The 16,126-nt window shown below is 43.4% G+C and overlaps 1 protein-coding gene across 1 annotated transcript in view; it reads left to right on the forward strand.

Annotated features, from left to right (window-relative positions):
- The first annotated feature begins 14,312 nt into the window (after positions 1 to 14,312).
- Positions 14,313 to 16,126, forward strand: part of LOC110531964 (prickle-like protein 2) — a 144,808-nt gene continuing 142,994 nt past the window's right edge. Inside the window, exon 1 of the mRNA XM_036987863.1 lies at positions 14,313 to 14,733. The gene's annotated coding sequence lies outside the window, so the exon portion shown is untranslated. The remainder of the gene's footprint in view (positions 14,734 to 16,126) is intronic.

A 16,126-nucleotide genomic window follows, 5' to 3' on the forward strand; every position in this document is an offset into this window, starting at 1 on the left:
GTTCATGAATCATATGCTGTCTGCCTCTGCTCTTCTACACCTCTCTCCCCACCTCATCTTTCTTCCTCATTTTATAATGCATACCATATATGCATTGAAGTACAGACTGAACCCGTATTTATAATATAATATTACAATTATCATAATTATATTGCATGTATTTATAACACCTGGATAATTACTTCTTTCATTAAAGCGTTTCACATTCTCCACTGCTTGAAATTAAGTATCTCTGTAAGGGGTGTGAACTGGCGGCAGAGAAGTCAGAAGCAGGAGAGAAATAACTGTGTTTCCAACTGCGCAGTTTATTAACAAAACAGAATAATAACATAAATGGGTACATAACCCAACGCACACCGGGACAGACGTGCACAAGCACTTACAATAAACAAAGACCGACAAGGACATCAGGGGGAACAGAGGGTTAAATACACAACATGTAATCGATGGGATTGGAACCAGGTGTGATGGAAGACAAGACAAAACCAAAGGAAAATGAAAAGAGGATCAGCGATAGCTAGAAGGTGGGTGACTTTGACCGGCAAACGTCGCCCGAACAAGGAGAGGTACCAACTTCGGTGGACGTCGTGACAATCTCATTGAAATACTATCCTGTGTCCTCAGATTAATGCAGATGTATGTAGATATGCATAGGTTTTACTTACAGCCTTTACTTAAATCATGTTTCTAGTCTATTGCATAGTTACAATGTGTAATCATTGATTTCCCAGGAGCAGGCGTGTATAATTGTAATACATACATGCAGACACAGCATCATTCAAAGAATGGAGTTTAACACACCTGGTATTGGATATGTATTGGATATGACTGAAATAGAATGTCTCACAGAGATTCATACCTGAAGCGCACCTTTATTTGCCAAGGAAGAGTACATGATCAGTGAGTATATTCAATGTACAGGCTACAATGTGGGGATCTCATGTGTGGTAATAACTACAGTACCGTACATGGATATAGGACTTGCATCCTTGGCACAGTAAAGTTATTATATTCTACTCTATCCATAGGCTTCAGTAATGCCATTCAGACTTGAAGTTGATACAACAACTATGATAGCTTAGGTTCATAGATTGGTATGAATATTAGTTCAGAACCTAACGTTTTAGGGTCCATACACAGATCGGTTACATACTGTAGCTAACTACACGTCCATAGGCATATAGTTATTTTTATCCTCCACTACACAATAAGCAAGTAACTAGTTAACTAGCTATGTTACTTGCAAGGCAAGCTTACACAATTGTACATTAAATTTGCAGTAAATGCTTTAGCTAGCTAGATTCTTTACATCCACTGTTTCCCAAGACGACAGCCTGGTTTGCTGGTTTTCTCAGGAGTCCCTAAAATATTAAACAACACGAATTACAATGTCATACTCATGTCATAAGCCCAGCTAGCTAGCTGGCTAATGTTAGCTAGTCAGCTAACTTGCTAAATAGTGATTTTCATACATTTACTTTATGACAAAAAAGTATGCACAATTGTTTGTCTCTACATTAACTAAGATATTCCTCTCAATTGTAATTTTTTTTGCTTGACTCGTTATGACGTTAGAATGACTTACATTTGCTTTCACCATAATGTTTTGTCAGCCATCTTTGCTGAAGAAAGTCATATAAAAATTGGTCATATAAAAATATTGGGACCCAAATGCATAATGAGTGCTCTACCTCCCCCTTGTGGTGGTCTGGAGCAATGAAGCCGGGACACTGGGTACGTATAAGTCCGCGGTGTAAGCTTGCAACTTTTAAAGGAGGAACCACTGTATATCCTCTTTATCCGTCAAGTTTCCATGCACTACGTTGTATATAATGTGAGCAATGATGAAAATAGTGTTGTTAAGATAGGAACGTGACTAAAGGAGTCAGAAAGTAGCCACGCCCCAGGTGAGGTCAGAGAGCGTGTCAGCCTGATGGAACCATCCTTTTCGACCAGAGTGCATAAAAGGACTGGTTAAGAATTAACATTGTAGACCAGAACATTGCCAGGTTGCAGCTGCGTGTGTAAGTTGGTCTGAATCCTGAACCCTGAATATCAAATGAACTGCCTTCTAGAGTGAACTGCCTCCTACTCTGTCCCAGATGCTAATATATGCATATTATTATTATTATTATTGGATAGAAAACACTCTGCAGTTTCTAAAACTGTTTGAGTGATGTCTGTGAGTATAACAGAACTCATATGGCAGGCGAAAACCTGAGAAAAATCCAACCAGGAAATGGGATATCTGAGGTTGGTCGATTTTCAACTCATCGCCTATTGCAATCCCAGTGGGATATGGATCTGTTTGCACTTCCTACGGATCCACTAGATGTCAACAGTCTGTAGAACCTTGAATGAAGCTTCTACTCTGATGTGGAGCCGGATGAGAGGGGAATGAGTCAGTGGTCTGGCAGAGAGCCAGGTCCTGGTCATTTGCATTCCACATGATATCGACTTGCGTTCCATTACTGAATATTTATGATAAAAACATCCTAATGATTGATTCGAAACTTAGTTTGACAATTTATTCAACCTGTAATATAACTTTTTGAGGTTTTCGTCCGACGTTCGCCTGGACCTGCACGAGCGTTTGGATATGTGTACTAAACGTGCTAACTCAAGTAGCTACTTGGACATAAATAATGGACATTATCGAACAAAAGAACAATTTATTGTGGAACTAGGATTCCTGGGAGTGCATCCTGATGAAGATCATCAAAGGTAAGGGAATATTTCTAATGTAATTTCGTATTTCTGTTGACTCCAACGTGGCAGAGAAATGTTGTTTCTATCTGAGAGACGTCTCAGATTATTGCATGGTTTGCTTTTTCCTGAAAGTTTTTTTGAAATCTGACACAGCGGTTGCATTAAGAACAAGTATATCTTTAATTCTATGTAAAACATGTATCTTTCATAAAATAAATATGATGAGTATTTCTGTTATTTGATGTGGCTCTCTGAAATTTCTCCTGATATTTTGGAGGCATTTCTGAACATGGCGCCAATGTAAACTGAGATTTTTGAATATAAATATGCACAATATGTGTAACATGATGTCCTACGAGTGTCATATGATGAAGATCATCGAAGGTTAGTGATTAATTTTATCTCCATTTCTGTTTTTTGTGACTCCTATCTTTGGCTGGGAAAATGGCTGTGTGACACCATGGGTAGATTAACCTGTAGTGACACCCCATCCTGTGAACGGGACCGTTGTCATCATCTGACACTAATTAGCATAACGCAACGGACATAAATCTTCCTAGAAAATATTCCTATTCATGAAAATCACAAGTGAAATATATTGGAACACAGCTAAGCCTTTTGTTAATCACCCTGTCATCTCAGATTTTCAAAATATGCTTTACAGCCAGCGCTAGACAGGCATTTGTGTAAATTTATCATAGCCTAGCATAGCATTATGCCTTGCTAGCAGCAGGCAACCTTCACTCACGAGACTCTCAGGTAGACATCCAAAGTTCATTTTTTCCCAAAAGATTGTTTTTGTAGGCAAAATAGCTCCGTTTGTTCTTCACGTTTGGCTGAGAAATCGCCCGGAAATTGCGGTCACCACAACGCCGAAAAATATTCCAAATTAGCTCCATAATATCGACAGAAACATGGCAAACGTTATTTAGAATCCATCCTCAAGGTGTTTTTCTAATATCTATTCGATAATATATTCGTCGGGACAATTCGTTTTTCACCAGGACCGATTGAAATAATGGCTACCTCTATATTTTACGCGAGAATCTCTCTCGGAGCCACCATGTGACCACTTACGCAATGTGGCCGCCTATGGCTATTCTTCAACAGAAATGCGTAAAACTACGTCACAATGCTGTAGACACCTTGGGGAATACGTAGAAAGAGTAAGCTCGTTGATGGTACATTCACAACTGAATAGGGAGTCATTGGAACGCAGCGCTTTCAAAACCTGGGGCACTTCCGGATTGGATTTTTCTCAGGCTTTCGCCTGCAGCATCAGTTCTGTTATACTCACAGACAATATCTTTACAGTTTTGGAAACGTTCGAGTGTTTTCTATCCAAATCTGTCAATTATATGCATATTCTAGCATCTTTTCCTGACAAAATATCCCGTTTAAAACGGGAACGTTTTTTCCCAAAAATGAAAATACTGCCCCCTAACACCAAGAGGTATTGGACTTGTTAATGTGTGAAAGTTACATATTTCAAAAAAAAAGTTTTGAATTTTGCTCACTGCCTTTTCAGTGGAATGTTGTTGAGGGGTTCCACTAGCGGAACGTGTGTCCTAGAGAGGTTTTTAAACAACCGCTCTCGTGGTGCCTCAAGTTCCTAAGTAGTTAATTGTTACATTATTAATTTAATCGGGTAACAATTTAACGTAGTTAATTGATTCGATAAAGAACAGTCATCAGATTAATGGAAGTAAAGTCACGACAATAGCGCCAGGGGTTTCAGCAGACTCAGACAGCCAGGAAAGACCAGTCTACAGAGCTCAGGTGAATTTTGCAGTAGTTTCCGTGAATGATACAAAGTTCCATCTAGAATTGATGTGTAGACACAATAGCCTCAGGACAGCAGCTTAATAACCTTAAAACTACAGTCTGGGATCTGGGAACATTGGTAATTTCAATTATTGAACCATTGATTATATTCTTGGATAATATAATGTATAAATGTACACCAAGGTAATTCTTTGTCATGCCTCATTTATGGAGGATCAGATGGTGACAGGTGTATCAGCAGGGTCACGCAGCCAGGGAAGACCAATCTGTAAAAGAGGTGAGGTGAATTTTTGCAGATACAACACTTTATCCTTTCTGTCCAGCAAACACTGGACAAGCCAAATGCTTTTTTAAGGCAGTCTACAAACCTCAAACGTTGTATCAAGGGTTGATAAAGGCTTTTTCCGATGACACAAAACATGTCAAACAAAAATTTGAGGAAGACCTGGGAGACGCTATTGATGATGATGAATGGATACAGATTTGTTAGAATGCCCAGTCATGTTTTTATCATCTCAGACATAAATTACTGCAGTTTAAGGGGCTCTACAGGACCATGGACCCCTAGCAGCAGGACGGTGTGACCCAGGTATATTGTGTGCAAGTAGAAAGAGCGTGAGCGAAGCAGAGACTGTGAAGGAGTTAATGGGGAAATTGGAGGAGAGAGATATGAGGGAGTTGCTGATTTGGTGCATGAGGCACAACATTCGCCCGACAGAGCGTGTCAGGGATTTAATGGCACCTGGGTCAGCTCTCCATACTCATCCTGAGGTGCGTGCTAGTTGTCTGGTGAAGACTGTGCCAGCCTCACGCACCAGGCCTCCTGTGCATCTCCCTAGCCTTGCACGTCCTGTGCCATCTCAGCACTACAGTGCTCCTAGCAGTGCTAACCGTGGCGGGCGTGGTGCTGGTCAGGCACCGTGTTATGCGGTGGTTCGCACGGTGTCCCCAGTACGCGTGCTTAGCCCGGTGCGCTACATCCCAGCTTCCCACATCTGCTGGGCTAGGGTGAAGATCCAGCCAGGGCGGTTGGTGCCAGCCCTGCTCTCAAGATCTCCAGTACGCCTTCACGGTCCGGTCCATCCAGTGCCACCTCCACACACCAGCCCTCCGGGGGCAGCTCCCCGCACCAGGCTTCCTGTGCGTGTCCTCGGCCCAGTACCACCAGTGCCAGCACCACGCATCAGGCCTACAGTGCGCCTCGCCTCTCCAGCGCTGCTGGAGTCTCCCGCCTGTTCGGCACTGCCAGAGCTCCCGCCCCTCAGTCCAGAGGCGCCAGAGCTCCTCAGTCCAGCGTTGCCAGAGCCTTCCTCTCCAGCGTTGGCGGAGCTTCCCGTCTGCCCAGCGCCATCTGAGCCACCCGTCTGCCCAGCGCCGCCAGTGCCGCCAGTCTGCCCAGCGCCGCCAGTGCCGCCAGTCTGCCCAGCGCCGCCAGTGCCGCCAGTCTGCCCAGCGCCGCCAGTCTGCCCAGCGCCGCCAGTGCCGCCAGTCTGCCCAGCGCCGCCAGTGCCGCCAGTCTGCAGGGAGCCGCTAGTGCCGCCAGTCAGCCGGGAGCCGCCAGTCAGCCGGGAGCCGCCAGTGCTGCCAGTCAGCCGGGAGCCGCCAGTGCCGCCAGTCAGCCGGGAGCCGCCAGTGCCGCCAGTCAGCCCAGAGGCGCCAGAGCCCCTCAGCCCAGAGGCGCCAGAGCCCCTCAGCCCAGAGGCGCCAGAGCCCCTCAGCCCAGAGGCGCCAGAGCCCCTCAGCCCAGAGGCGCCCCTCTGTCCCGAGCCGCCGCCCCTCTGTCCCGAGCCGCCGCCCCTCTGTCCCGAGCCGCCGCCCCTCTGTCCCGAGCCGCCTCCCCTCTGTCCCGAGCTGCTGCCCCTCAGTCCAGTGGGGTCATTTAGTAGGGTCGCCATGGTTAGGAGGCCACGGAAGCGGACAAGGTGGTGGACTAAGACTATGGTGAAGTGGGGTCCACGTCCAGCACCAGAGCCGTCACCGCGGACAGATGCCCACCCAGACCCTCCCCAATAGGTTCAGGTTTTGCGGCCGGAGTCTGCACCTTGGGGGGGGAGGTACTGTCACACCCTGACCATAGTTTGCTTTGTATGTTTCTATGTTTTGTTTGGTCAGGGTGTGATCTGAGTGGGCATTCTATGTTACATGTCTAGTTTGTCTATTTCTATGTTTGGCCTGATATGGTTCTCAATCAGAGGCAGGTGTTAGTCATTGTCTCTGATTGGGAACCATATTTAGGTCGAATGTTTGGTGTTGGGTTTTGTGGGTGATTGTTCCTGTCTCTGTTTGCACCAGATAGGGCTGTTTTGGGTTTTTCACATTTCTTGTTATGTTAGTTTATTCATGTATAGTGTCTATATTAAAGAACCATGAATAACCACCACCCTGCGTTTTGGTCCGCCTCTCCTTCAAGTCAAGAAAACCGTTACACTACAGTAGATACAAAGATATGACCAAGTAGTCATACGGTTGCCTAACACTAAATGCAATTAGAAAATATTGAATCCCCACACGTGAGGTTTATGTATTGTTTTTAAATATTTATCATGTAAAAAAAAGGTTTCTGGAACACATTTCATATTAATAAATGCATCTGAGTACATTTTTCATGATGAAAACACATATCCATCTTATGTTTTGTATCGTGGATGAGATTCATATACACTACTGTTCAAAAGTTTGGGGTCACTTAGAAATGTTTGTTTTTGACAGAAATCACATTTTTTGTCCATTAAAATCACATCAAATTGATCAGAAATACAGTGTAGACATTGTTAATGTTGTAAATGACTATTGTGGCTGGAAACAGCTGATTTTTTTTAATGGAATATCTACATAGGCGTAAAGAGGCCCATTATCAGCAACCATCACTCCTATGTTCCAATGGCACGTTTGTCACGTTCTGTTATTATATCTTTGTTTTAGTATGGTCAGGGCGTGAGTTGGGTGGGCAGTCTATGTTTGTTTTTCTATGTTTGTTTTTGTTCGGCCTAGTATGGTTCTCAATCAGAGGCAGCTGTCAATTGTTGTCCCCATACTTAGGTAGCCTGGGTTTTTATTTTGGGTTGTGGGTGTTTGTTTTCCATGTGAGTGTTTGGTCCACACGGTACTGTTTTCAGTTTTGTATATTCACGTCATAGTTTGTTGTTTTGTTCGAGTGTTGAATTGTCTTTATTAAAAAACATTATGGACATTTACCACGCTGCGTTTTGGTCCTCTGATCCTTCATACTACTCCTCTTCGTAAGAGAAAACCCTTACAACGTTGTGTTAGCTAATCCAAGTTTATCATTTTAGAAGGCTGATTGATCATTAGAAAACCCTTTTACAATTATGCTAGCACAGCTGAAAACTGTTGTACTAATTAAAGAAGCAATACAACTGGCCTTCTTTTGACTGGTTGAGTATCTGGAGCATCAGCATTTGTGGGTTCAATTACAGGCTCAAAATGGCCAGAAACAACACACTTTCTTCTGAAACTTGTCAGTCTATTCTTGTTCTGAGAAATGAAAGCTATTCCATGTGAGAAATTGCCAAGAAACTGAAGATCCAGTATAATGCTGTGTACTACTACCTTCACAGAACAGCGCAAACTGGCCCTAACCAGAATAGAAAGAGGAGTGGGAGGCCCCGTGCAAAACTGAGCAAGAGGACAGTTACATTGGAGTGTCTAGTTTGAGAAAGAGACGCCTCACAAGGCCTTAACTGGCAGCTTCATTAAATAGTATGCGCAAAACACCAGTCTTAACGTCAACAGTGAAGAGGCAAATCCAGGATGCTGGCCTTCTAGGCAGAGAAAAAGCCATATCTCAGACTGGCCAACAAAAAGAAAAGATTAACATTAAGAAACCGAACAGAGGAACTCTGCCTAGAAGGCCAGCATCCCGGAGTCGCCTCTTCACTGTTGATGTTGAGACTGGTGTTTTTTGGGTACTATTTAATGAAGCTGACAACATATGACCATATACTTTAAAATGTATGTCACATTTTTATATATAAGCCATATATGGTTTGTACTACTTTTCCATATGGATTGTAGGTAGGCCCACATTATTTTAGTCATGCAGGTCCCGTTTTGTGCATGTATAAAAACCTTCCAATTGAATTCAATCAAATGTATTTCTAATGCCCTTTTTACATCAGCAGATGTCACAAAGTGCTAATCATAAACCCACCCTAAAACCCAAACAGCAAGCAATGCAGATGTAGAATCACAGTGGCTAAGATAAACTCCTTAGAAAGGCAGGAACCTAGGAAGAAACCTAGAGAGAAACTAGGCCAGTCCTCTTCTGGCTGTGCCGGTCGGAGATTACAAGAGTACAATGAACCATAACCCCAACTCATAACGTTACATGAATCTGCATGAATCTGCAGGTAGCTAATCAACCCGGTTCAATGTTAGCTAGCTAACATTAGGCTATAACTAGCAATGCAAATGGCTCTGAGATACTACACAGATCGTACACTAGCGAGCCAGCCAGCTAATGTTAACATTAGCTATATAGCTAACAGTACTCTTTAACTTGAAATCAAAATTACTTTGACAAAATTAGAAACATGTAATATCTGAAAATGTAGTTAGGTAGACTATTTTACCTGTATACATGGTTGGAAACTTCTCCCTCTCTTTTACGGATGCCGTGGTTGCCCTTAGTTTGAAGATGTAATCTGGGGGACAGGTAGCCTACAATAGCCTACTTTGTGTTCTCTTTTTTACTCCCTCTGCATATTTGAAATCAAATGCCAGAATATTCTCCATCTCCTTTGCTATCATATTCTAATTCCACTGGTATTCCACTGATTTCAAAACACGGTTCTCCAAAAAGTGGAGAGCAACCCTTATGCTGTTCTACTACGTGATATCTTTCAAAAAAGCCACGTTAGAAAGAATTACCTACATATACTGATCAGCTCATATTATTGACAGGAGCGTGCTACATGACAGAACAATCCAAACTCATCTTTCAGCATGTCCAGCCCACCCATTATCTCAGCCAGTCATGGCTAGCGGAAAGGTTCCTCTCTCCTTTACCGTGGCTAAACCAACTAGGCTCGTAATTTAACAATTTATTCATATTTACAGATTGCATACACGTTTGTTATTAAGGCACATGAAAGTTCACATGTTCCAGAAGGATTTCTGCCCCCCGAAAAATGCATTTGGATAAATAAATAAACAGTTTAAGTTCAAATGGCTCTCCTGTGAAGTAGTGACTATCGACAGACACCTTGTTTCCTGAAAAGGGTCACAAATGATTAGGGTGAGGCACATGGGCTAGTAACAGCTTACTACTGTTATGTTCTAAATTAACAGAGTATAAATGAATGGACAAATATTCAAACCTAAAACCACGTGGCTAAAACATGTTTCCACAAGTACACAGATTTATCACCTCCACTGTGCGGAGTCACCTCCTTTTCTCTAAACACTACATCTTTGTTGCCATGCAGGAAGTTAAGTGATGTGGGTAATAAACTGTTCCTTCTCCCTACATGTGACCTGACCTTGGCCCACATTCCTCACTAATCCACAGCTCTCCACCCTTATCCGTGACCGCAACCATGTCATTGCCTTTTCCCTTACTTAGTAACATTCTTCTTTTTTTTATGATGGGCCACTCCAATAACTTGACTTTGTTGTCCTTAAGCCATTTTGCCACAACTTTTGAAGTATGCTTGGTGTCATTGTCCATTTGGAAGACTCATTTGCGACCAAGCTTTAACTTCCTGACTGATGTCTTGAGATGTTGCTTCAATCCTCATGCTGCCATCTTTTTTGTAAAGTGCACCAGTCCCTCCTGCAGCAAGACAACATGACGCTGTCACCCCTGTGCTTCACGGTTGGGATGATGTTCTTCGGCTTGCAAGCCTCCCTCTTTCCTCCAAACATATCGATGGTCATTATGGCCAAACAGTTCTATTTTTGTTTCATCAGACCAGAGGACATTTCTCCAAAATGTACGATCTTTGTCCCCATATGCAGTTGCAAATCGTAGTCTGGCTTTTTATGGTGGTTTAGTAGCAGTGGCTTCTTCCTTGCTGAGCGACCTTACAGGTTATATCGATATAGGACTTGTTTTACTGTAGATATAGATACTTGTGTACCTGTTTCCTCCAGCATCTTCACAAGGTCTTTTGCTGTTGTTCTGGGATTGATTTGCACTTTTCGCACCAAAGTACGTTCATCTCTAGGAGACAGAACGCGTCTCCTTCCTGAGTGGTATGATGGCTGTGTGGTCCCATGGACATCATTTGAGTCAATTTGAGGTGCACCTGTGGATGTTTTCCAAGGCCTACCTTCAAACTAAGTGCCTCTTCGCTTGACATCATGGGAAAGTCAAAAGAAATCAGCCAAGACCTCAGAAAAAAAAATTGTAGACCTCCACAAGTCTGGTTCATCCTTGGGAGCAATTTCCAAATGCCTGAAGGTACCAGGTTCATCTGTACAAACAATAGTACGCAAGTATAAACACCATGGGACCACGCAGCCGTGGTATATTTTGGGACTCAGAATACACTGATGACGGTCCTCCAGACTCTAAAATTAACACCCTTATGCAAACATTCTGTTTTAAACAAATGCCCCGTATGAATGTATGCACAAATACGTTTGCACATGCTGTGGATCATTCCGTCTAACCCATAACACGTTAGTCACTACTGCTAGTACACGTATACATTTATAAACATACTAGAACATGCTCAAGTAAATTTGTCAATTACCAACAATTCCTCCTCTGGAACAATGATCCCTCACATGTTCCATGACACCTAGGAAACATATTGACTGGAACAGGGAAGAAAGAAAATGCATGTTTAATAATCTCACACCACACTTGATGAGAATGAGATTTGGGCAAGAACCGTCCATCTTTTCTGTTCTATGTCAATGGGATGCTAGTCTCCAGGCCAGTCTCCTTCTTCCTCAGCCTCGGGTGAGACTCAGACTACGTAATTAATTGCACTGTATCATCCAGCAAGCCATATGTATTGATGCATTTTAACATTAGAATTCTGATGACATGGTAAAACGAAACCCCTACTATCAAATACCCCATCATGGTTAGCCCAAGCTACCATCTAGTGGGTTCTCTAATAGCCTGCCTCTTGGAGGACATTCAAAGATAAGGTTTCCTGGGAGGTAACCCGCCCTAGACTCAATAGATTCAGGCAGTGCACCCTCCCCTCACTTTGTGCTCTCCTCAGAGCTTAGGGGCAGCGCTCTCTCTCTCTTTCTCTCCTTTCCGAATCATAATTGAAACACTTGATACATTATCCAACCCAAATTTATAAAGACAGTCCTTAGTGCGTCACATTGAGTCCATCGTTTGAATTCGAGACCCTCATCTTAGCACACACCGACACGGTTAGTATGTACATTTACAGACAAGGAAAATATATAGACAGTATGTACTACTTAAATGACCAGGATTAACTTTTCTCATTACGGCCCCCGTTTATCCCTGTCTTCCACTGTCGCAAGTGGCATGTTAATGACAGATCGGTCTTTCAGTGCATTTTTAACCTAAACTGCCATACATTTCCCAGTGTGCAGACCTACCCAATAAACCTGATACTTCAAATAAACAGTTTACGGCAACCCTAAATCAATTTACGGGCACAGTTGACCACCCTCCTCCTTCCCGGCACTCATCTTCTGGCGTATTTTCCTTTTCTTCTTCAGATAGCGTTACAGTTTATCTTCCCAAGGTCCCATGTGCAACTCATGCCTGTCACAGTTGATGACCCTTGACAATGTCCCGATTTGAATATCTGGGGAATAATCAGATTTTCTCAAGCAGACGAATCTCTCACCTGAGCCGCCACCACCATTCTGTACAGTCCATTCTGTCTGGTCCATTTTCCCACCAGTGCACCAGCAGCATGAGAAGAGTTTGAACGTGATCACTCTCCATTCTCACTCCACGTGCACGGTCTCAGGACCCATGCCGCACTCCTGCCACTCACACACAGGTTGCTGGCTCGGACTCAGGTCTCAGTAGAAGTGGTGCAGGACAGAGCTGTAATGAACGCCATTTTCTCCATTACTTCAGCCGTTTAGGATGGGTGAAGCTCACACTGTTCTCGTCGTATTATTCCTTTCATGCATATACATACCATTGGTAGTCACTATCTCCATAACTTTGTGAGAGGACAGATCAAAACAACAGCTTAATAAGAGGTTTTAACTACTGAAAACACTTCCTAGATTTGAATTTAGTTCAACTTCCACCAAGCTACTGCAAAATGTAGTTAAATTACTACATGTACAATAGTTCACAACTCCCCAACACTGCTTGTTTCTCTCCAAAGTTTGTAAACAAAGTAAATGTAAACAAACATTATATAGCCTCAAAACATGTATATTTTTATATCAAAATTGCCACTTTACTATCAGGCCTTTTCTTTCTTAATTCCTCTGAGTCTCTCTTCCTCTGACTCTATCCATCATTCTGAGAAACAGGGGAGAGTAAATTGATTTGGATCAGCGTGCTTGGCAACAGACCACCTGAGTATTGGCTCCATGGCTAAATCACAGCTCCCATCTTTAACAGTTTGAGACATCTGTTGTTGAGTTACTGTTACTGCACTATGTGCTGCACGTTCCACAGATGTCCCACATTTGATCAGATTTTCCATAAATATGGAATCAAATTCAACTCTGGTTCAGTCACAGATACTGTAGATGCTTGATTTATAATTACCCTTAAAATAACACATTTGTTTTATTCGCATTTACAGACTCAACCCCAATTTATATGAAAACATTTATATTTTGTGGTGCTGGGGCCATGATAATGAATGCAGGTTTAACATTGAGAGTACATTTTTAAAGATGATTATTGCAGGGGAAATAAAGGTTTGGTATTTAGAAGAGCAGAAAGTGAATGATGGAAGGACTGAGAGTGTATAAAGACTGGGCCTTTCCTCTCTCCCACTCTCTCTGTTCCCCTCTCCTCCTCAACCTCCTCTCTGCCCCCCTCATTATGGAGAGATGTCCCAGGCATGATTTATGGAGAAAATCAGCATCACAGAGGGAGGAACAGTGCTGGAGGGTCATGAGGAGAAAAATATAGTGTAGAGTAGATGGTTGGTTGAATGAATGTCATCATAATCCAACAGCACTGGTCATTTGTACAGGTTTTGCAATCAGCAGCAGTGATTCAGAAGGAGAACAAGAATCAGCCCTAGATTGCCCTGAGTCTGCCCTGCAGGTTTCTATATTCCCCCTATGAAATCAGGCATAACCTAGCAGGACAAAACAGGAGAATGTTGAGTGAATAGAAACTCCACCAGTGGACCCTGCATTCCCCTTTACTTTCTGTGCCAGATATAATTATGCATCAGAGGAGACAACCTTGCCTTAACACACTACTGTCACACATTTTCAAAAAGGAATGCAGCTGTCATTCACTGAGACCTCACCATATTCCACTACCTCCCCATCCAGAATGTATACTATAAAATCTTAGTATGTAAACGTGTTCCCAGACATTCCCTTTCTCACTCGTTCTTTCATCCCCCTCTCCCTCCCTCCTTCATCCCCCTCTCCTAAGGATAGCAGTGTTGGAGCCCTGGTAAATGCTCTTGTAATTTTAATCATAGCCAGTCCGCGGCGTTGTGATTGGCTCAGAGCTGATGATTCACTCTTCACCAGGCTGGGGAGGAGAAGGGGTGAGAGGAAGGGGAGAAGAGGTGGGAGTAGCTCTCTCTCTCTCTCTCTCTCTCTCTCTCTCTCTCTCTCTCTCTCTCTCTCTCTCTCTCTCTCTCTCTCTCTCTGTGAGAGCCTGCTTGCCTAGCTCTCAGTAGTGCTCAAAGAAATCTCATTACACACACACATGCCATTTATGTAGAGGATGCCAACCCAACTTGAAGGTACTGGTCTGTTGTGGTGCTCCCGTGCTACCTTTGCCTCTGAGCAGCCTTGATGAGAGACACAGAGCCTGGAGGGAAATGAAAGAGAGAGGTAGAGAGAAGGAGAGAGAATAACAGAGTGAGGGAGAGAGAGCTTTCAGCCTCCAGTCTTGCCTCTCCTCTGTGTGCTGCTGCTCCTGCTGCTGCTGCTTCATTTCAGCCAGAGCCAGAGGCTGAGCTGGTGTTTCTCAGTTAACTACAGATAGACAGAGCAGTGAGTTGTGAACAGTACAGTACTTCTGTCACACCACTGCCATGACTCTACTGACGTGAGTCAGAAGAGAGAGTTCCCCCTGTCCACCACCTCTCTACGGCTACAGCTACAGAGGTGAGTTCGTCTGCTTTTCTGTTGTCATTTAGAAGAGAGAGTGAGAGAAACAGAGAGCGAGAAAGAGAGAGATTTGAATATGCAGTAATGAACTGTCTTTTGAATAATTGTTTTATAGTTATGTCAAAAAAACATGTCCATTGAATTGAGAGAGAATTAAAGAAAGAGAGGGAAATACCTGGCGTGTTTTGGTTCACAGCTTAATATACTCATTAACTTGAATAATCAATCTCTGGTATTGATATTTGGGTCCCTATTGATCTGTTTTGGTTGTTTTCATTAGTCTTGGGTGAGAGAATGTGATGCATGGTTTGCTTGGTGTGTTAGATGACACAGAAAGATGTAACGCTGATGGGTTTATAATAAGACAGATGATATTACCAAAATAATATGTGTGAAGTGTTATGAGCTCCCATAGCAATTTTTAGGTGTGTTATGAACTGGCACAGACTGTGTGTGTGTGTGTGTGTGTGTGTGTGTGTGTGTGTGTGTGTGTGTGTGTGTGTGTGTGTGGGTGTGTGTGTGTGTGTGTGTGTGTGTGTGTGCGTGTGTGTGTGTGTGTGTAAGTATGTGTGTGCAAGTGTGTGTGTGCAAGTATGTGTGTGCAAGTGTGTGTGTGTGTGTGTCAGCGGCTTTTTTGCCGCTTTTTTTGTGTATCCTATTCACTTTTTGACTGGCAAGTGAAAAAGACTGCTGGGATTTGAGACAGGTTTGTTATGTAGCGAGCTGTATCCCTTTTACAACCTGGATTTGTGTGTGTGTGCGAATGCACGTGTCTGTGTGTTTGTGTGTGCGCGCGTGTGTGTGTGCGAACGCACGTGTCTGTGTGTTTGTGTGTGCGCGTGTGTGTGCGTGCGAACGCACATGTCTGTGTGCTTGTGCCTGTGCGTTCCAGTGAGAGAGAAAGAAAGAGGTAGTGAGAAAGAGCGAGTGGGAGAGTGGGTGGAGGAACACAGCAGCAACATTACTGTTTTCTGTCTTAGCTCGGGAGCCATGAAACATGAAAATGCCAGTGTCTTTTCAGCTGCTCTGATTAGGCTACTGTATCTTACAGCTGTCCAGCCAGCCTATGATCTGATTTTATAACTCAGTATCTGTATAGCTGCCCCCCTGGTTCTCAGTGTGACTGTGGGTATATTGTCTCCTCTGTACTTTATGAAGACTGATCCATCCCTACGGACTGAGCTCTTTGGGCAAGGGTAGAGCAGGGAGAGCTACACTACAGTAATCTTATTGCCCGTGACAGAGTTGATAACTGCCTCCTTTTCCTATTGGCAGCTCCAGACTGTTATCTAAGCTATAAAAATGACATTCCAAGCCAGCATGGGGAAAGGGTTCAGTAACAGTGATCTCTACTGTTTTAGTACTAACCACTTGTAGATGCTTCTGGGGG

The sequence above is a fragment of the Oncorhynchus mykiss genome, chromosome 9 (genome assembly GCF_013265735.2).
Source record: "Oncorhynchus mykiss isolate Arlee chromosome 9, USDA_OmykA_1.1, whole genome shotgun sequence".
NCBI lineage: Eukaryota > Metazoa > Chordata > Actinopteri > Salmoniformes > Salmonidae > Oncorhynchus > Oncorhynchus mykiss.